The sequence below is a fragment of the Lithobates pipiens genome, unplaced genomic scaffold (genome assembly GCF_037356315.1).
Source record: "Lithobates pipiens isolate NorthernLeopardFrog02 unplaced genomic scaffold, aLitPip1_a1.2 Scaffold_19, whole genome shotgun sequence".
Lineage (NCBI taxonomy): Eukaryota > Metazoa > Chordata > Amphibia > Anura > Ranidae > Lithobates > Lithobates pipiens.
The window spans coordinates 531500292-531522235 of record NW_027507764.1 but is presented as its reverse complement, the minus strand read 5'-3'; the positions used below and the strand labels follow the sequence as shown (position 1 = coordinate 531522235).

At 43.6% G+C, this 21944-nt stretch overlaps 1 protein-coding gene across 7 annotated transcripts in view; it reads left to right on the top strand.

Annotated features, from left to right (window-relative positions):
- Positions 1–8676: 8676 nt before the first annotated feature.
- SLC43A1 (solute carrier family 43 member 1) overlaps positions 8677–21944 on the top strand; it is a 740549-nt gene continuing 727281 nt past the window's right edge. For all 7 annotated transcript variants that reach the window (XM_077493198.1, XM_077493195.1, XM_077493197.1 and 4 more), the window contains exon 1: positions 8677–8810. The gene's annotated coding sequence lies outside the window, so the exon portion shown is untranslated. The remainder of the gene's footprint in view (positions 8811–21944) is intronic.

Sequence of the window (21944 nt, the reverse complement as noted above, 5' to 3'; positions counted from 1 at the left end):
CCATAAATGAGTTGTGGGTGAGCGGTGGGCCAGTCAGCGGGTGGCTTGGAGGGTGGGCAGCTCAGTGGGTGGAAGAGTGAGCAGGGGGCTTGGTGGGCAGTCCGGCGGGCAGTTCCGCCCTCACTGTGCAGGTAGCCGTGGGCAGCAGAGAGATTACAGCATCTCTCTGCTGTCTGACTTCACTCTGGGACAAAGGAAGTGACAATTGTAGCAGGCAAGTGACAATCCGCAATGTGTGGCAGGTGACGTGGCAAGTGACAAGCTGCATCTGGTGACAGGTGATGTGGCAGGTGACGAGGCAAGTGACAATCTGCATCTGGTGACAGGCGACGTGGCAAGTGACAATCCGCAATGTGTGGCAAGTTACAATCTGCAACTTGTGGCAAATAACAATCTGCAACTTGTGGCATGTGACGTGGCAAAGTTACAATCCGCAACTTGTGGCAGGTGACGTTGCAAGTGGCAATCCACAACTTCTGGCAAGTGACGTGGCAAGTGACAATCTGCATCTGGTGGTAGGAGACAGTTGCAAGTGACACACTCAGGACTCCCACTGATTCTGCATTAAAGTGAGTTGAACTATTTTATTTTATATAACCATGTAATAATATAAATAATGTGCTTCAATCATCCTGACACCATAACAACCATGGTGCCAGGATGATTGAAGCGCCAACACCAGCCATTTCCCTGATAAATTGTCCACAAAAAAACTATTTTCTGTCAGTGCCCCTCCCGAGACTAGACTCTGGACCTGCCTCTGACTCCCACAAAAGCTTATGGCTCAAAAACACTCATAAATGCCGAATAGCCAAGTTTTCCAGCTTTATTCAGTGTTAAAGCATTTTTACAGCTAAAAAAATCCTCTCAAACCCACTAGTTCTGGGGGTTTATTCCAGCCAGAAAACGCCCATGCCAAAAAATGCTGATAACAGCCTATGTGTGCATGGACACATAAGATAACATGCTGGGGAGTTTACTGGCTGCAGAAAAAAACACCTGAAGTCAAAAACAGCAGCTGTAAAACTGTCCAGTGTTCATGAGGCCTTAGTCTGAACAGGATATTTTCCTGATGCCAACATGGCAGCGTACATATGATATAGCTCCACCCCTATATCCACCCACAGGACCTGTTTAGCTCTATAAAAGTCTGACTGAGAGCTACCTCCCCCTCCCCCTTCTCCTTCTCCTTTTTGTCCTCAAAAGATCAACACCTACACACAGTTACACACTTAGGCCGCGTACACACGCGGGGACTGTTCGCTCAACTTTGTCCGCTGAACAGTGTTTCAGCGGACAGTCCGCTCGTGTGTGGGCTTCAGCGGACAGTTTCAGAGGACAGTTTGACGAACAAAGTTTTTCAGAAATCCCGAAAAACTGTCCGCTAAAACTTGGTTTGAGCGGACAGTCCCCGCGTGTGTAGGCTTGTTCGTCAAACTAAGTTCCGTGCATGCTCAGAAAGAATTTATACGCCGAAGGTTGCATTGCAGTGTATAGGACATCGTTTTCTAGTCCCGTCGTACGTGCCGTTCACGTCATCGCGCACGGTTTCAGCGGACTGTTCGTTCGTCGTGTGTGGGCAAGTCCGTCCATGCTAATTTTGAGCGGACTGTCCGCTGAAACTGTTTGACGAACAAAGTTGAGCGAACAGTCCCCGCGTGTGTACGCGGCCTTAGGTGTTCTCTAATCAGAGACAAAAATCCTTGTGCAGCATGCCTGCTTTGGAGTCCGGGTCCGGCAGCTGAGACTGCATGATGCCTTATCTTCTATGGAACGCTTTCCAGGTCTGTCAATTTCTATAAAACTTTTTTCTTTTTCTTGCCCTCGTATCTCTAAAGACCCCAATGCACACTGTGCAGCTTTTATTGTCTGATTTCCTTTAGATCCTGGGACCATGTGGTGCAGGGGCCTGCCTGACCGCATACAAATTGAGGCTCTTAAAGTTTGACCTCATATTGAGTGGTTTTGGTAAATCTGAGGGAAAAAATCTGCAGAGGATTGTATGATGTGTAGCCAGTTTAAAAGTGTCCTTTTGTGTGGATGGGTGTTGGCTTCCCTCCAATTGTACTGGCCCTTTTTTGATTAGAACAGAGGTCTCTCTCTCTCTCCCTCTCGGGTGCTCTATTTACAGAGCACAAATGACCAGGTAATGGATGCCTACCTCCCAACATTTTGAGATGGGAATGAGGGACACCCATCAGCAAAAGTATTTAGGCATAGGACACACCCCTTACCATGCCCCGTTAAAGGAGAACTGTACAGAAAAAACAAGATTGATTAAACCCACAAGTGCTTTTTTTACCACTACTCTTCCTTTATATTGTCTTTTGGAATTTACAAATGCAGCAATTTAGAAATCAAATGACAGGTTTAGAGCTGGAAAACACTTTTTGATAGATAAAAAGTAAATTTTATTATCAACTCTAATGCCGCGTACACACGGGCGGACTGTATGGCGTACTTAGTCCGTCGAAACACATTTCAGCGGACAGTCAGCTCGTGTGTGGGCTTCAGCGGACTTTTTCAGCGTGCAGTCTGGCGTACTAAGTATTTTGGATTTTTCGAAATTCTGTCCGTCGTACTTTGGTTTCAGCGGACAATCCGCTCGTCAGTAGGCTAGTTAGACGGACTAAGAATGGCGCATGCCCAGAAAGGATTTACACGGCGGAAGGGTGCTTTGCTGTGTATTGGACTTCCTATTTCTAGTCCCGTCGTACGTGCTGTACACGTCATCGCGCAAGCTTTCGACGGACTGTTTGGGTATCCATGTGTGGTCAAGTCCGTTCAGTCGAAAGTACGACGGACTGTCCGTCGGATTGTATGACGAACTAAGTACGCCATACAGTCCGCCCGTGTGTACGCGGCATAAAGATCAGACCAAAATGAGGGACAAACGAGGAGGAATGAGGGACAGAGGGTCAGATTTCTTATTAAAATTTGTTACTCTTTGCCAAAAAAAGGGGGGCATATATGTATTTTTTTTTATTTCAGTGCATGCAATTCCCCTATGCAGTCCCCCTATGCACCTTTCGGTTCTTCTGCCAGCATGAGCCTAACACCACATAACCAAGACGTAAGAAGATGTGAGAAAAAGAGTGAGTTTTGCCCTGATGAGCTTCTCCACCGAGGGATCAGCTCCCGAAAGGCAAATGTTGGTCATGTGGAGATGACGCTATGCCTGGAAAGCTACTTTGCAGAAACTGCTTCAGGCAGCTTGCCAGAGACCAGGAGTATGAGAGTCAGCAGGTGTCAACCTTGCTCAAGAGTAGTCCCCAACTCCCTGGTAGAATTTTCTGGTCGTGTCGGCAACCAGGGACAAAAGCAGGCGAACAGTGTGGGCCCGGCACCAGGTCTAAGCCAAGCCAGTCAACCCTCTCTAACTAGAAGGGTACCAGGCACTTCAGGGTGACTCCAGCCCAGCAGATTAGGCAGGCTGATTCCCCAGATCCAGTATTAAACCTTAGAGGCAGAGGGAGAAGATATCGCTTTCTCCTCGGCAGAGGATCCTGAAGCCTTTGATTTTGCGCTAATACCACCATTCATTAAGGCAGTAAAATCTGCACGGGAATTGAAGGATCTGGAACCTCCTCCAAAGAAGGAGAAAAGCTATTATACCATACAATCTGATTTTAAATTGTGTGGCAAACGCTGTACAACATGCAGTAGGTGCCTTTATCATTTCAGTGCATCCCAAATGCGACGTGATTCTGCTGTGATCGTAACTTGGGAGAACACACCTTTAAAAACATTGTGCGAAGCTGGCCCCCCCTAAATAGGAGCAGGGGCTTCTTTTTGTACACATAGGGCAACCAAGTAATTGGGCTGCCCCCATGCAAGTTACAACATTGCGTACAAATCGCTGTTTGAAAATCACATAGCAGGAACACTTGTCCCCTCTTCATAATCATATCAAATGCCTCTGAAAAGTGACCTAATTGCTTTTCAGTGCAATAGCAGAGCCTGCTGCAAGTGTGAACAAGCTTTTGGGTTCCATAGGAGGAACCTAAAGAAACAGGTAGTAGCTACCTTTACACTTATGATAGAAATAAGAGGCCTGTTTCAGGGGGAATTGGAAAAACCAATAGGTTGTAGAAGTTGTATGCACTAATGGAGGAGGATACGCCCCCCTTTATCTAACCCATCAATGGTGGATGCGGCAGTCACCAGACTGGCCAAGAATGTGACACTTCCGATGGAAGACTTTCTCCTTTCACAATTTCCTTGACTGACGCATTGACATGGACTTAAGAAAGTTTTACCTCGTGGCAGGTGGTGCTTGTAAACCCACTGTTGCTTTAGCATCCGTAGCAAGTGCTATGTGAGTGTGGGTGCAGAACTTGGAGTATGCGATCAAAAATCAGCTGCCAACGCTCTTGATGAGATAAAAGTCTCGGTGGACATCGCAGGTGAGGCAACTATAGACATCATTTCATGGTCCTCCAGAGCCATGTTCAGCTCAGTCACAGCCAAAAGAGAGTGGTGGCTAAAACCCTGGGAGGTTGACCCATCCTCAAAGCAGAATTGTTGTAAACTGCCTTTTGATGGGAAGGCTCTGTTTGGGCAAAAAACTTGAGACTGCCATCTCCAGGGTTACAGGAGGAAAATCAGGTATTCTGCCCCAAGATCGAAGGTCCAGATGCTAGAGGGGGCAACCATCCAGAGGAGCGCCAAACTGGTACTGGGATTTCGGAGGCTTTCACCCATCCAAGGACTTCAGAAGACGTTGGATGGGTACACAGTCAACCTTCGTAAGATCGCAGAGAGCTAAGACCCCTGTTGCTCCCTCAGATACCCAGAAGTCCTTTTAACGCCAGGCCTGCCTAAGAGGCAGTTGGAGCCAGGTGTCTCAAAGTGACCCAGTTTCGGCAAGACCACTGCCATAAAATGGCGGATTCAACAGTGGCGCAAGGCAGTAATTGGCTGTTCAAACGGTAGACTCCAGAACTACCTCAAGAGGCTGAATCAATTTATCTGGATAGACTTAAGATGGAGTCTATACCATACCACAACCCAGGTTATTCAACCAGGAGACTGGAGGATTTCAGTGGACTTGCAGTATGCCTACCGGCATGTTCCGATCCTTCAGTGATTCCAGCAGTTCCTCAGATTTGCATTGGGGGACAGGCATTAACAGAGCCAGCTGGAGCTTACACAGACTATGGTCTACCTAGGGGCCCAATTTAATACTCAGGCAGCCAGTTTCTTTGCCACCTCAAAAACTCCCCAAAATCAGGGATAAGTCTTCTCAGGACGATGGCTTCATGTATTCCGATGATCCCCTGGGCTCACTGGAAACTCAGAGTCTTCCAACAAGGCTTCCTGATGCAGTGGAAGAGTATACCTAGCCCAGCCAATCAGGATCACCAGCTGGAGGCGCCAGAATCTCTGGTGGTAGATGAAAAACAAATGCTAAAGGGCATTGTCCATTAGGGCCGCAGCCATGGATCATTGTTACCACAGATGTAAGCGCAGCAGGGTAGGGCCCCACCTACGAACAACTCAAGATCCAGGACAGAGGGGAATTTTCCACTCAGGGCCTAGTTTCCAATATTCTGGAACTTCAAGCAGCATTCATGGTGCTGGCCACCTTGCTGCCTCACATACAGGGTCGCCCAGTCCTGCTCCATCTGGACAACACGGCAGCAGTGTCCTACATACAGCAACTAGGCAGGACGAACAGCCAATCCCTCGAGAGAGAGGTGGAACCAATCATGACATTGGCACAATATCTCCCAGATTTAAGGGTCATATATCTTCTAGACTGTCAGAATTTGGAAACAGATCACCTATCCAAACAATTCATGTACCCCAACGAATGGTCCCTTCACCCCAAAGTGTTCAAACAGATCATCCACGAGTGGGGGTGTCTGCAAGATGGATATTTTTGCCTCATCAACCATCTGCAAGGTGAGCTGGTTCCTCTAACGCTACCCTCATCCATTAGGGGAGGGGACGGATGCCTTGACCCATATTTGGGTTGGGCAACTGGCCTATGCCCTCTCTCCAATTTCTTTAATCCTGAAATTCCTAAGGAGATTGTTGACGGAGAATTTGACAGTCATCACAGTATTTCCTTACTGACTTCACAGACCATGGCTCTCTCTGGCAATGGATCTCAGCGTGTGCCCACCGATCACTCTGCCGACTCCTCATCTTCTGTCTGAATGAGATACCCTACATCCGCAAATCATCACAATGAGATTGTAAGGCAGGGGTTGCAAGAGTTAGGATGTTCTCCAGAGGGTATTAAAACTTTACAGAGTTCCAGAAAGGGTTCAACCAATGCTGCCTACTCCAGAATATGGAATTAGTACACAATCTTTGCAGCTAGACATCAGTTTGACCCTAGTGACCCAAATGTATCTCAAATCCTGTCTTTCCTGCAATCCGGATTGGATTTGGGGCTCAGCCTAAGTTCGCTTAAGGTGCAAATTTCAGCCATCTTGGCTTTTACCCAAAAGAAATGGGCAGCAAACCTGCTGGTGGAGCACTTCATGAGAGCGGTACATAGACTACACTCTCCCATGAGAAATAGGTTCCCTCAATGAAACCTTGCAATAGTCCTCGATTTTCTAGAAAACCCTCCTTGTACTCGGACAGAAGATTGTTCATTGTAGGATATCACCTTTAACCACTTTCAGACCAGACCATTTTGCTGGCTTAAGACCAGACCACTTTTTGCGATTCGGCAGTGCATCGATTTAACTGACAATTGCGTGGTCGTGTGATGTGGCTCCCAAACAAAATTGATGTCCTTTTTTCCCATAAATAGAGCTTTCTTTTGGTGGTATTTGATCCCCCCTGCGGTTTTTATTTTTTACGCTATAAACAAAAATAGAGCGACAATTTTGAAAAAACGCATAGTTTTTTACTTTTTGTTATAATAAATATCCCCCAAAAATATATATATATATATAAAAAAAAAAATTCCCTCAGTTTAGGCCGATACATATTCTACATATTTTTGGTTATTGATTGGTTTGCGCAAAAGATATAGCGTTTACAAAATAGGGGATAGTTTATGGCATTTTTATAAATTTTTCTTTACTAGTAATGGCGGCAATCAGCGATTTTTTTATTTTTTTATTTTTTTTATTGTGACTGCGACATTGGGGAGGACACATTAGACATTTTTGGGACCATTGCCATTTATACAGCAATCAAAGCTATACAAATGCTTTGATTCCTGTGTAAATGACACTGGCAGTGAAGGGGTTAACCAGGGGGTGGCAGTGTAGGGGTTAAGTGTTCCTAGGGGTGTGTTACTAACTGTGGGGGGCTGGGCTTTGTGTTAGTGAACACTGATCTCTGCTCCAATCACATGGAGCAGAGATCAACGTTACTTGTTGCTAGGCAGAACTGGGAGATACTGTTTACAACGGCATCTCCCCGTTCAGCCGCCCCGTGGCTCTCTGGAGACAGTCTGCAAAGAGGCTAGCTGGTCATCACATCCCATGTTCTTAAAACACTACAGGGTGGATCCAGCAGCTCTTACTACAGTAGAGTTTGGGAGGAAAACCATCCAGACTTTTATGTCTATTGTCAAATAAAGACTAGGTTTGTAGCATTAAACCCTCCCTCTCAAAAGCTCAGTATGTATCATATGTATGCTCCCATGTTGGCCTCAGGAAAATGGAAAATAGTATCAAATACATACTGTAATTTTCCTTTCCTGAAGCCAATACATGGCAGCATACGAACCCTCCCTCTGATCTTTGTGTTTTATACGGAGAATGGGGGAGGTAGCTCTCAGTCAGACTTTTATAGAGCTAAACAGGTCCTGTGGGTGGATATAGGGGTGGAGCTATATCATATGTATGCTGCCATATATTGGCATCAAGAAAGGAAAATTAAGGTAAGTATTTAACACAATGTTCCATTTTTACCGCTGCTTGTTTGGGGGAGGGGATTGTAGACTAGAAATTGCAAAACTTTGAGGTGTGTTTACACATGAAATAGAATGTTGTTATATTGCCAGAGACTTAGACACTGTAATATTCAATTATTTTTCTACGAATCAAACTTTCTGATGCCATTTCTGATTAATTTATTATTGATCTTGGTTCAGCTGCAAATTGCTATTAAATTCCAAATTTGTAAGCACTAGTGTATATTTTAGCCAGGTTCTCCAGTTTGGTTGGATCTCTTCTCTGCCATTTGCTCATTTCAACTACAAATCTGATTAAGAATTTGTCATTAAAATGTTTTTATGCTTAATTCATATGACTTCATATGACCTTTCTATCAATCAAACTTTTTGATATAATTTCTGATTAATTTATGGGTATCTTGCTATTAAATTACAAATTTGTATGCACTACTTTTTTCCAATCTGAGTTCCAATCTCCTCTCTGTCGTGGGCACTTGTTACACTTTGCTAATTTCAGTTACAAATCTGTATGAGAATTTGTAATGAAAATGTTTTTGTTTAAACATATTTTTTTTATTGAAGTTGGCTTTTCTTCTGCTTCTGCAGTCAGCAAGATATTTTGATTACTATTTTCTTTATCTCTTTTTAACCATTTTCTGCTGTTGTTGACTGTATACAATTATGTTTTTCTAGCTGTTCAACCTTGTAGGTTGCTACATGTGTCTCAAGTTTGACTTTCCTTAAGGCATTATCACGTGTTCGCCTCTGTTCTGAGTCTGACCAATATGATTTTTGTATCTCCTCCCTTCCACTCTCCCACCCCCTATCCCATACCTTATAAAGTAGCGTGGATATTTCCTGTGTCTATAACCCTGCTTTCTTTCACACAGTCTGTAGGAGACATCTGAAAGCAGTTCACACTTAGTACAGTGCACCCAATGTAAGTACATATTTGGAGAAGCTTTTCAACTGTATATACCACATTATATATGTGTTTTCTTCTTGATTATAACACGTGGCACTGTGAAAGGAAAACTTGTTCTGCATGTTACAATGTCACAACATGTGCTTTGTCTCTTCCTGTCTCTCTGTAGCACTCTCCCTTCTCTCTCTTTTTCTCTCTCACTCTCTTTCTCTCTTTCCTCCAATCTCTCTCATCAGAATATCATCATTCCCAGAATGTATGCTGTGTAAATAGACCAGCATTTTGTTATTGCTGATGTAATAGCTTTTACTATTACACGTGTCACTGCTGTGTATGTTGCGTGTGTGTATACACACTTAATGATAGCGTTATTTATTTTATTTAATTTGTTTGTTGCTTTATCTCTGTGTTGTAGATGACTAATCCCAGCTACACAGACCAATTTTGTTTTAAACTATCAATTTAGCAAACTATATCAACTTCCATGTTAGGGTCTAACTGTTATATATATATATATATACACACACACACACACATTGAGACATTGCAGCCATGCTTTGCATAATGTATAGGGGACGATGTCATTCACCCTGCCCATGAGGCCGAATGAAGTGATTGTCTGTGCTGAAAATATCTTGCAACTGGACCTACAATATTCTCCTATTTGCATGAAAAATTAATAAATACAATACAAGACTTCACAGCTGACAATTACAGCAAACACCAATGTTCAGCAGCTGCACAGATCATGAAATTATTTTGTACTTGCCTACAGAAACTGTCTACATATGGTAGCCCAAAGAGTCATCTGAGTATATGAAAAATTAGATCAGCCATTGCACATTAGAACCCCCCCCCCCATAATGTTTCTTCCCAACTAAAGCTGAATACACACTATGCAACTTAAGTTGTCTGCTTTTCTTTAGATTTACCAAAACCATGTAGTGCAAGGGTCTGCCTGATTGCATACAAATTGAAACTCTTATGCCGTGTACACACGATCAGACTTTCCGCCAACAAAACCTTGGATTTTTTTTCGAAGGTTGTTGGCTCAAACTTGTTTTGCATACACACAGTCATGCAAATGTTGGCCAACAATTCCGAATGTGGGAACGCGGTGACGTACATGTCGTACGATGAGCTGAGAAAAAGGAAGTTCAATGGCGAGTGCGGCTCCTTCTGCTTGATTCTGGGTATGCGTAAACTTTTGTGCGATGGACTTGTGTACACATAATAGGACTTTCCGATAACAAAGTTTTGTTGGCGGAAAATTTGAGAACCAGCTAAGAAACATTTGTTGGCGGAAAGCCCGACAGGAAATGTTTGATGGAGCATACACACGGTCAGACTTTCCGACAACAAGCTCACAGCCAACATTTCCCATCGGAAAATCCGACCAGGTGTGCGCGGCATTAGGCTGGGTTCACACCATCCTCGAATCAGTTTCACAGCAGGGGTCTGGTGTATCCTGGTCCACCATTTCAGGTTCAATTTCAGCCCTAATTACAGAGATATGTGAACCATAGAGAGCCAGGCAAGACCTCCCGCTATTGCAAATTGGATGCAGGGAACCCGCATCCAATTTGCAATGATGTGAAACCAGCCTTAAGGTTTGACCTCATATTATATGGTTTTTGGTAAATCTGAAGGAAAAAATCTACGGAAAATGGTATAGTGTGTATCCAGCTTAAGAGTTTAAATTTGTATGCAGTCAGACAGGCCCTTGCACTACATGGCTTTGGTAACTCTAAAGGAAATCAGACAACAAAAGTTGTCTAGTGTGTATGGGGTCTAACACTGTTTCATTAGATAGATGTGTATCTTTCCTATGAGAAGTTAGTCACATAGATTTTCCAGCATACTGAGAAAGTTCCACACATTCCTTTCTTTAACCTCTGTAATTAATGATTTTTGATAGTGATGCTTGCATCTCTAGCAATTATGGCATTTGTTATTAACAACCGTCAACTTTGAAAAGCTGGTTGTAGTTATAACTCCTAGAGGCATATATATAAATCAGTGAACGTTACATTTAGCAAACCTTTGGTGATGAATAATTCACTGTATATTAAGATGCTCTCACCAGGAGCATTTACAGTACCTACAGTAATTTGATGAATGTCAAAATCATTGCTTTATAAACCTACCCCACTTGTAATTTGTTTAAGTTTTTTTAAATGGGTAATATTAAACAATAAAAAAAATAATGGATCATGTTTGTCTACAGCAGGGGTAGGCAACCCCTGACACGAATCCTTTTTTGCTGGCACTCGACTCCCTCCCCATCAGCAGAGCAGCACAGGGAAGTGTCAGAGAGACACTAATGCATTCAAATTTCAGAGTTTCCCACGCCGCACCTACACCATGTAAAAGATGGGAAATATTGTTTGGTTCTCTAACTTTGCCTAACTTTGCTGTAGCTGTGATCTTAAGATTTTTGTGATGGGGAAGAGATTGGATGCAGCCCTGCCGGAGGGGAGGGGGGGGGGTTTAGGAGGAGGAGGACTGTCATTGGCCACTGCTAAAGCCAATCACAGTCCTGCTAGCCCCGCCCACCATCTGGAGGAAGATGACTCGCTTGGTTGTCACTACCAATCTCAGAAAGAAGGGATTTCACTGCAATTGAGAAAACCACAATCAGGTCACAGTTTGTGTAATTACTGTTGAGCTTCTGGGAACTTTGTTGAAATTATTCCTGAACCTTTGTGTCACTTACTACTGAACCCATGTAATCTGTGTCCCTTTAACCCAGAGCCAGTATTCAGCGCAATGAAAATCACATACACATTTTCCTATGGCGCAGACCGCCATACTTTCTCAGCTGCGGGGACCCAACTTATGATCCTGCACACAAGCCCCACTGCTTTTTAGAAAATGCCCCTGACCTGAGGTCATCATTGCGCATCCATTCCAGATGCTTGTATGTCACATGACATACAAGCACGCGGGCTAGATGCGAGAGTTGGATCAGCAGGATGAGTGTGCCAGGAAAGGTAGATGTGTCTCATCTCTGCTTCCTTTCACCACTCTGCATATCACCCATATCATAGATGATAAAAGGGTACAGTGGTGGAGCATATGAGCAGAAGGGTACAGCGGTGGGGCAGATGTAGGTACAGTGGTGGAAGAGATAAGAAGGGGGTTCAGCAGTGGGACAGAAAATCAGGGGGTACAGTGTTGAGGCAGATGAGCAGGGGGGTTCAGTGTTGGGCCAGGTGAGCAGGGGGGGTTCAGTGTTGAGCCAGGTGAGCAGGGGAGTTCAGTGTTGAGCCAGGTGAGCAGGGGAGTTCAGTGTTGAGCCAGGTGAGCAGGGGAGTTCAGTGTTGGGAAAGGTGAGCTGGGGGTTTCTGTGTTGGGCCAGATGAGCAGGGGGTTCAGTGTTGGGACAGATGAGCAGGGAGGTTCAGTGTTGGGACAGATGAGCAGGGAGGTTCAGTGTTGGGACAGATGAGCAGGGAGGTTTCGTGTTGGAGCAGATGAGAAGGGGGATCAGTGGTCGGACAGAAAAGTAGGGGGGGTAGAGCAGTGGGGCAGATGTGAAAGGTGGTGTATTGATGGTAGGGCAGATGAGCAGGGGGTTACAGTGGTGGGGCAGATGAGCAGGGGGTTACAGTGGTGGGCAGATGTGCAGGGCAGTACAGTGGTGGGGCAGATTTGAGATGTGAAGGTGCATGAATTGGGGCTGATCTGAAGCGTAAGAGTGCAGGTGGGTTATTTCTCACTACTTAAGTAGTTTACAGCATTTACTTTCTAAAAAATCATTTTTCGTGATTGTGAGTGTGAAGTTGACATTTTTTTTGTTATAAAATTGGCACGGTCAATTTCTTTCACTTTCTTTCACTGTGCTCAAAAGGTTGACTACCCCTGGTCCACAGAAATTGCATTTTGTAATCCTGCATAAATACATTTATGCATTTTATTGTAGTAATTTGAGTAGGACAAGTCTCTTTGTTGGAAGGACTAGTGGGTGTGTGACATAGACATGGTTGGAATGTGGGGGAGTTAAAGATCCAGTTTCAGCTATATGAGGACAGTGCAGTTTTTTTTTTTTCAATTACACCACTAATTGGTTGCTCACCGTTTTTTTTTCATTCAGAAAATTCCCAGGGTGCATTTATTTATATTTAGCTAATGTATGATTCTGCAGTAAATGTGCAGAATTATATTTTTATTCTATACTTCATAGAACCATAAAACAAAAGTGCTTTTAGAGTGCGCTAATCATGAAAAGATATGCATCTTCTAAACCTGACCATATTCTCACAATCTGGTGATATCCGGTATTAAAAAAAAAAAAAAAAAAAAAAATAACACATACACAATGAATAATTGAAGTTTAAACTCTTTTTTTTTAAAGTGGGTACATGTTAGAATTTCTATAAATTCACTTTGAAAAATATTATAAGCAAGTGTGACAGTTTGGGTTCATCAGTATGTAATAGCTATGTAAAACTGACCAGGAACAGAGCAGGTTTAATTAAGGGATAATAAACCTTACCAACTATTGTGGAATACCACTAATGTCATCATTTAAAAAAAAAAACGGCTTGTTAAAAAAAAAAGCAATGGCAGCCAGCAATGATTGTCCAGCCCCATACCAGTCGGAGTGGTGGGGGACTTTAATGAAGTTCTCGATAAGAGAAAAGATCGATTCCCTCCAGGGAAACTATCTGATAAAGTCTCTGAAGAACAGTTAGCCCAATTTATGGAAGAGCTGGGACTGTGAGATGTTTGGAGAACCCATATACAACATTGTCAAGAATAGACATGGCCTTTGGAAACGGGGATATGGTACAGTTGGTAAAAAGCATAGTATACGCTACTAGGGCCGCGTACACACGGGCGGATTGTCTGCCCAACTAAGTTCGTCAGACAATCCGACAGACAGTCCGTTCAACTTTTGAATGAACGGACTTGACCACACACGATGAACAGACAGTCTGCTGAAAACTTGCGCGATGACGTGTACAGCACGTACGACGGGACTAGAAAAACGACGTCCAATACACTGCAATGCAACCTTCGGCCGTGTAAATCCTTTCTGAGCATGCGCCATACTTAGTCCATCCAACTTGCCTACACACGAGCGGACTGTCCGCTGAAACCAAGTTTGGACGGACAAAACCAAGTTTGGACGGACAAAATTACGGAAATTCCGAAAGACAAAGTCCGTCAGACTGTCCGCTGAAAAAGTCCGCTGAAGCCCACACACGAGCGGATTGTCCGCTGAAACACGGTTCAGCGGACTAAGTTGGACAGACAATCCGCCCGTGTGTACGCGGCCTAGGGGAGTATCTGACCATTCACCATTAATAATTACAATTCAGTTGGAAGGTCACAACCCCCCGAGAGCGTGGAGTATTTCATTTTGGTTGGAGTTAATGGGGGAACCAACAGAGGTAACACTAAAAGGAATTTGTAGCATTGAATAAGGGCTCTGCAAGTGCCGGGATAGTGTGGGACACCATGAAGGCCTTTCTCAGAGGGTTAATAATACAGCAGGTCGCAAATATTAAAAGGGGGTCCAGGGAATGGGAGGAGGTTACTGGGAGGGAAGCTGTGGAGTCTGAAAATCAATATGTGGTAGATCCAACCCTGGAAAAAAAAGACAGGTGGCTTAAAAGTCAGCAAAAACTTTATAATATTATTACTAGAAAGGCAAAGAATAAGCCTCTTTTTCAGAGTCAATGTACTTTTTCTGAGGGGGAGTGTGCAGGATGCTTGTTGGCCCGGTTGGTGAAGACCAATCCCCATCAGTAATCGTAGCGATTAGGATGCCAGGGGGAGAAATTACCTCTCGGACCCCTGAAATATTGGACGTATTTAGACAGTATTATGCATACCTATATAAATCCAGGCTGGGAGAAGAGGTGAGGGATACGGATCACTTTTTCGGGGGGATTGAGGTACCAGCTCTCTCAGAATAGGAGAAGAATGAACTGGAAGCCCCCATAACTCTGGAGGAATTGCAAAGTCCAGTAGCTGAGATGGCTAATCAGAAGTCTCCCAGCCCAGATGGTCTTCCCACAGAAATTTATAGGTGGTATGGGGAGGCGATGCTTCCAGAGTTATGGAGGATGTTAGGGGAGGTGGCTGTGGGGGGGAAGAAGCCCTCCTCAATGACAGAAGCCACAATAGTGGTCCTCCCAAAAGAGGGGAAAGATGGTGTCTATGAATACTGCTATGAAAAAATTGCTCAGCTATACGAAGGGAGTGCGCTGAAGTTATTTGAGGAGCTGAGGAGTGAGTACGGTATCCCAAACCAATCATTCCACCGGTATCTTCAAATTAGACACGCCTTGAAGGCCCACAGTGGAGAAGGATATTGGATCTAAGCTCCCAGGTGTCAGTCTCTCCCTCACAGAAATGTCACAATTATTTTTGCTACATAGTTTATTATACCCCAAAGAAACTTTTTCGGTATGGATATATATCTGATGATAAATGTCCAAGGTGTCAAGGTAAAAGTGATTTGATTTGCATGATGTGGAGGTGTCCAAAATTATTCAGGTATTGGACAGAAATACTAGAGGATATCAACCATATCTTTGGGCTTAAAGTGGTTGTAAACCCTTACAGACCACTTTTACCTACAGGTAAGCCTAGATTAAGGCTTACCTGTAGGTGCAAGAAATATCTCCTAAACCTACATGGTTGAGGAGATATTTGCAAAAGACAGGCACCGCTGTCTATGGCGCATGCACCGTAGACTGCATAACACAGGTGCACTGAGCATGCTGCTGCTAGTGGTGCCTCCTGTGCGCATGACTGGGAGTGACATCATTGCAGCTCCAGCCAATTACAGTGCCAGAGCCACGATACCGAAGGGAAGAAAGACGCTTGATGGAAGAGGGGACAGCGGTGACATCGCTGGCTCCTGTGTCATAGTAACCCATGATGCTTTACCTTTGCAGGGACACAAAGAGGAAGTAAAACCCATCCTCATCCTCTTTAAGTTGGACCTGGATGGTACTGTATGCCTGTTGGGGAAAATAGAGAAAATAGTGTGCCCGTAAATAGTAAAAATGCAGTAATAAGATGTTTATTCCAAGCACGAAAGATAATAGCTCAGAATTGGCAATCAGTGAGACCCACGACATCAGAAAAATGGACTAAAGTGAAGGATGCTACAGTATGGAGGGAGAAGTGGTAGTTATTAGAAGGAGGAGCCTGGATAAATTCTTAAAGATGTGGAAGACTTTGTTAGATAAAATGGGATGCCCTCCTTAACCACTTCAATACCGGTCCATAGTCAAATGACGGCCATAGATGGGATCTCCCATCCTGGGTGGACGTCATATGATGGCCTCGGTATTGCGCCGCTCCTGCGGGCCCCCGGTGATCGCGGATGAGCTGTGTCCCTCGGACACAGTCCATCCCCAATCTGTGGGATTTTCCTCTCCATCGACCCCCCCCCCAATACATGTGACCGGCCATGTCCAATCACAGCCGTTCACATGTACTATGCCATTTCAGCGCTCATGCACGCGCCTAGGGCGCGTGCAGAGCTCCGATCGGGGATGCGGCTTGTCACCCTGACACAGCCCAACCCCGATCGCAGTAAAGAGCCAATTAAATTGGCTCTTTACCACGTGACCGGCTGTGTCCAATCACAGCCGGTCACAGAATGTAAACAAACCGCTGTAATGAGATCTCGTTACCGCTCAGTGTACACCAACACACACTGATTACCCCTCCAATAAAGAGGACCTGTCACCACCCATCAAAGTACCTGTCATCACCCATCACAGCCCATCTGAGTACTCGAGTACCTGTCACAGCCCATCAAAGTACCTGTCACAGTCTATATGAGTACCCGAGTACCTGAGTACCTGTCACAGTTCATCTGAGTACCCGAGTACCTGTCACAGTTCATCTGAGTACCCGAATGCCTGTCACCAGCCCGTCGGAGTACCCGAGTACCTGTCACCAGCCCGTCGGAGTACCCGAGTACCTGTCACCAGCCCGTCGGAGTACCCGAGTACCTGTCACCAGCCCGTCGGAGTACCCGAGTACCTGTCACCAGCCCGTCAGAGTACCCGAGTACCTGTCACCAGCCCGTCAGAGTACCCGAGTACCTGTCACCAGCCCGTCAGAGTACCCGAGTACCTGTCACCAGCCCGTCAGAGTACCTGAGTACCTGTCACCAGCCCGTCAGAATATCCGAGTACCTATTTGCAGCCCATGCCTCATAGAATACACATTGGGGTGTTTGCTTTCCAAAATGGGGTCATTTTGTGGGTAATTCCATTGTCCTGGTGCTCCAGGACCTTCAAAAGTGTGATTGGTAGGAACGAAATGAGTTGTGTAATTTATGCTCCTAGAACGCCTGAAGGTACCACTTCCATGTTAGACCTCTGTATATGGCCAGGCTGTGTAAAAGTGTCACACATGTGGTATCGCAATACTCAGGAGGAGTAGCAGAATGTGTTTTGGGGTGTAATTTTTGCTATATACATGCTATGTGTTAGAAATATCTTATAAATGGACAACTTTGTGTAAAAAAAAAAATTTAATTTTCTTTCCACGTTTTCTGAAGACTTGTGTAAAAAAAATGAACCGCTCAAAAGACTCATAATGCTTCATAGAATATACTTTGGGGTGTTTGTTTTCCAAAATGGGGTCATTTTGTGGGTAATTCCATTGTCCTGGTGCTCCAGGGCCTTCACAAATGTAATAGGTCGTTAGGAAATTAGAGGTGTCATTTATGCTCCTAGAACACCTGACAGCGCTCCCTACATGTTGGGCCTTTGTATGTGGACACACTGTGTAAAAGTCACACACATGTGGTATCGCCATACTCAGGATGAGTAGCAGAATGTATTTTGGGGTGTCATTTTTGCTATGTACATGCTTTGAGTTAGAAATATCTTAGAAACTGACCACTTTGTGTAAAAATAAAAAAATATGTTTTCATTTTCTTTCCACGTTTTCGGAAGACTTGTGGAAAAAAATTAACTGTTCAAAAGACTCATTATGCCTCAAAGAAAATACGTTGGGGTGTTTGCTTTCCAAAATGGGGTCCTTTTGTGGGTAATTCTTCTGTCCTGGTGCTCCAGGGCCTTCACAAATGTAATAGGTTGTTAGGAAATTAGAGGTGTAATTTATGCTCCTAGAACCCCTTACAGTGCTCCCTGCATTTTGGACTTCTCTGTGTGGCCAGCCTGTGTAAAAGTCCCACAGATGTGATATCGTCATACTCCCGGAAGAGTTGCAGAATGTATTTTGGGGTGTAATTGGAAGTATGCATATGCTGTGTATGAGAAATAACTTGTTATTATGACAATTTTGTAAAAAAACAAAACAAACAAATTGTAATTTTTTCCCACTAATCTTGGAAAAAATAAGAACTTCTAAAAACTCACCATGCCTCTTACTAAATACCTTAGACTGTCTACTTTTCAAAAAGGGGTCATTTGGGGGGGGGGGGGGGGTATTTGTACTTTCCTGACATTTCAGCGCCTCAAGAAATGAGATAGGCCGTCAGAGCATCAGGTGTGATCAGATGTGATCAATTTTCAATGATTTGCACCATAGCTTGTAGACTCTATAACTTTCAAAGAGACTAAATAATATCCACTAATTTGGTTTATTTTTACCAAAGAGATGTAGCTGTATACATTTTGGCCCAACTTTATGAACAAAAATGACTTATTTGCAAAATTTTATCATAGAAACTAAAAAAAGTTTTTTTTTCTAAATTTTCATTCTTTTTTTCACTTATGTCGCAAAAAATAAAAAACCCTGTGGTGATTAAATACCACCAAAAGAAAGCTCTATTTGTATGAAAAAAATTATACAAATTTTGTTTGGGTACAGTGTTGCATGACTGAGTAACTGGCATTCAAAGTGTGAGAGCGTGAAAGCTAAAAATTGGTCTGGTAAGGAAGCTGTATAAATGCCCTGTATTGAAGTGGTTAAAAGGAAATAATCTAGGAAGAGGAGACCATGCTTATAGACTAAGTGGATATGACCGGGAAAATAAGGGGGGGAGCAGAGAGGACGAAGAGAAGTGGAAAATAAGAGAGAGAGCAGAGAGAAACAAGAATACATAATATATCTGTGCCACTATGTCTATTTAAAGTGGTTGTAAACCCTTACAAACCAGCGCATGCGACCATAGACAACGGCGTGCAGGCGCACTGGGTAAGCTGCAGATCGCGGCGATATGCCGCGAGTGACGGCTCCCGTGTGCATGTGCGGGAGTGACGTCATCGCTGCTCCAGCGAATCACAGCGCCGGAGCAGCGAGACCCACCAAGAAGATGGACGCTCGGAACTACAGAGGACAGCGGTAACTTCGTGGCTCCTGTGTCAGGTAAGTGACACATAATGGACTACTATGTGATGCATAGTAGTCCATTATGCTTTACCTTTGCAGGGAATCAAAGTGGAAGTAAACCCTGATGGGTATATCATTTAAATAGACACGGTGTACGGATGGGATTGCTTACACTTTATTAAAAGGGAGATTAGAGGGCGGCGAAGGGAGGGAGGGGTTATAAAAGGTTAGAGGAGGCACAAAAGGGTAGAGAATCACAGAGGAGATGGATTTGAGGTACTGATAGTATTTGTGTGTTTTTTTTTATCATGTTTTTCTTAAAGAAGTAAATATGAAGGGTTTATAATACTATATAGAAGGTTATTTAAGTTTGAAATTATACACAATGTTGTAAATATATTATAACAATATTTATATGGTCTGAGGTGCCTCTCGATCGGTGATATGTTTTTGTAAAAATAATAAAAATAAAAGAAAGTATGTCCAGCCCAGTACACGTGGACAGGGATAGGCTGTAAAGAAGCAGCAGGATATCAACATTGAGAAAATGGAAGAGTTTCCCAAGGGTTTTTTTTAGCAGCGAAAACTTTATGAGAAAAATTATTAGTTCTTTTATTCAGGCAAAGACTGAATTCAATAATACAGTAAATTTTAAATATAAATTGTAGTTAGCGAACCAAACAACAATATAGACCATCACCAATGGCAAACTGCACCAAGGAAACCACAGTTTATCAATTACATTGTGACATTACTATGGTTTCCTTGGTGCATTGTTTGCCATTATTGATGGTCTATTTTGTTTGTGTAGCTAACCACAATTTATATTTTAAATGTACTGTATTGTTGAATTCATTCTTTGCCACAATAAAAGATTTCTAACTAATCCTTTTTCTCAAAGTTTTCGCTGCTAAAAAACCCCCTGGGGAAACTCTTCCATTTTCTGTATACTTTTGGGGTGTGAAGCCTGGTCGACTCTCATATATTTCCATTTAGGATATCAGCATTATTATTATTATTATTATACAAGATTTATATAGTGCCAACAGTTTACTCAGCGCTTTACATAAGGATAGACAGTACAATTACAATACACTTTACTGTAAAGCACAACAATTCCCTGCCTCATTTTCTGGAGTGGGGAAGGGGAGGGGCTTCACCAGTATTGATTATATAACATTATATTGATGTACCTCCTATGATTCATCACACCCGCTTTATTCATAGCACTTATGGGCATTATGACAACACACACCCATCCACATACATACGTGTGAACATAGGAAAACTGTTGATGATGATTGTAAGTTATGCCCACATCCCTAAATGCTACATACCAAAACCAAACCCTCTGTAATGGAATTTTTAATGGGCACAGAAGATACAACTGTATGTAGCGCTGGCTCCTGATGAGCAAGCGCTATGTTCTTTTGAAAAGTTAATTTGCCTGAAACCACAGTTGGGTTTCAGGACTATTTCTCAAAATTTCTGGTTTCAGTACCAGTCCAGCTGGGTTGTACTGGGTTCTCCTTGAGCGCAGGTGTCACTGTCACCGCCGGCAAGAGTAGAAACACAGTCTAGCTGGATGTATTGAATGCCATTGTTTCTTGGAACCAGCCCAGTGGGAGTGTTTTCCTGCTGTGCATTCTGGGAGGTGGTGTTTAAGGTACTGACGCCACGTGGTTCGGGGTTCCATATTTCATTTTCTGTCTGTTCGGTTATGGTGGTCCTCCTGACCCAGCCCCATGGCCCTCCTGCCCTGGGGTGCGGAACTATGCATTCCAAGTTTCTGGGCCAGCTTGCCCGAGGTGACGCAACTGCAGGGTCAGGCCTGACTGGATTTTCGGGGCCTACTGATCTGAGGGTGGTCCGGTGCTGTCTCATCTGAAGGGAGAGGCACAGCAACTTAAGAACCCCAGGGGAGGACTCTTCAGGAGAAGGCTGCGCACAAGGCTGCCTTCTCTGAAGGAGCCTGGAGGCTTAGTTGAAGGACGCAACCTTGATAAAAACAAATACGGTATTGCCGGATCGGCTGAGCGAACATGGTACCGTATGTTAGCTCTTTAAATTTATCTACGTCCCTCAGTAACGCTCAAGTATACATCACAAGTCTGTGGCAGAGACTTTGTCGAACATGCTATCGGCTGCTAGGCCTAGTGAGAGGAGGTCTGTCCGGGGTTTGTTAAATCCAGTTGTGAAACGGTCTTTATTCTCTGGATTTTCTATAAGGTCTTCCATTATTTTTGCAGTCTAAAGTACCTGAACTTACTCCTAACCCTCTACTCTTTATTGAAAGACTCTGTTTCCAAATAAATAACCCAAAAGAAGATTAATTGTCAGTTTCCACATTCTTTGGGCCATCTGCCATGGGAATCCCTAGATGGAGAAACAAAGAAGGAGGCAACGGTAAGCCCAATAAAACCAGCAGCTTCTTCAGGGATCAGTGCTACATGTACAAAATCAATCTAAACTTTATTTGTTCTGATTAAAATCAGTGTATTCAAAATACAAAAATTGATGCAGTCATGTAACAATGTTATGCGTGATTTATACAAAAAAATATAACGTTTTGTCAGCTGATAGATCATGGCGACAGAAAACTACTAACGCATTTCGGAAAAATTGTTTCTATGATCTTCTTCAGGCATATATATGGTTTATCAAATTACATTGGTCTACAATAAGAAAAATAAGTCATTAAGTAACAGAGAATTATCTAAATAACATAGAGATATCACATAGTGTATCCCAAAAAAGTGAGTACACGCCTCACATTTTTGTAAATATTTTATTATGCCCCATACACAGGGTTGGACATTCTGACCACAAAATCCGTCAGATTTTTTTCCGACGGATTTTGGCCAAAAT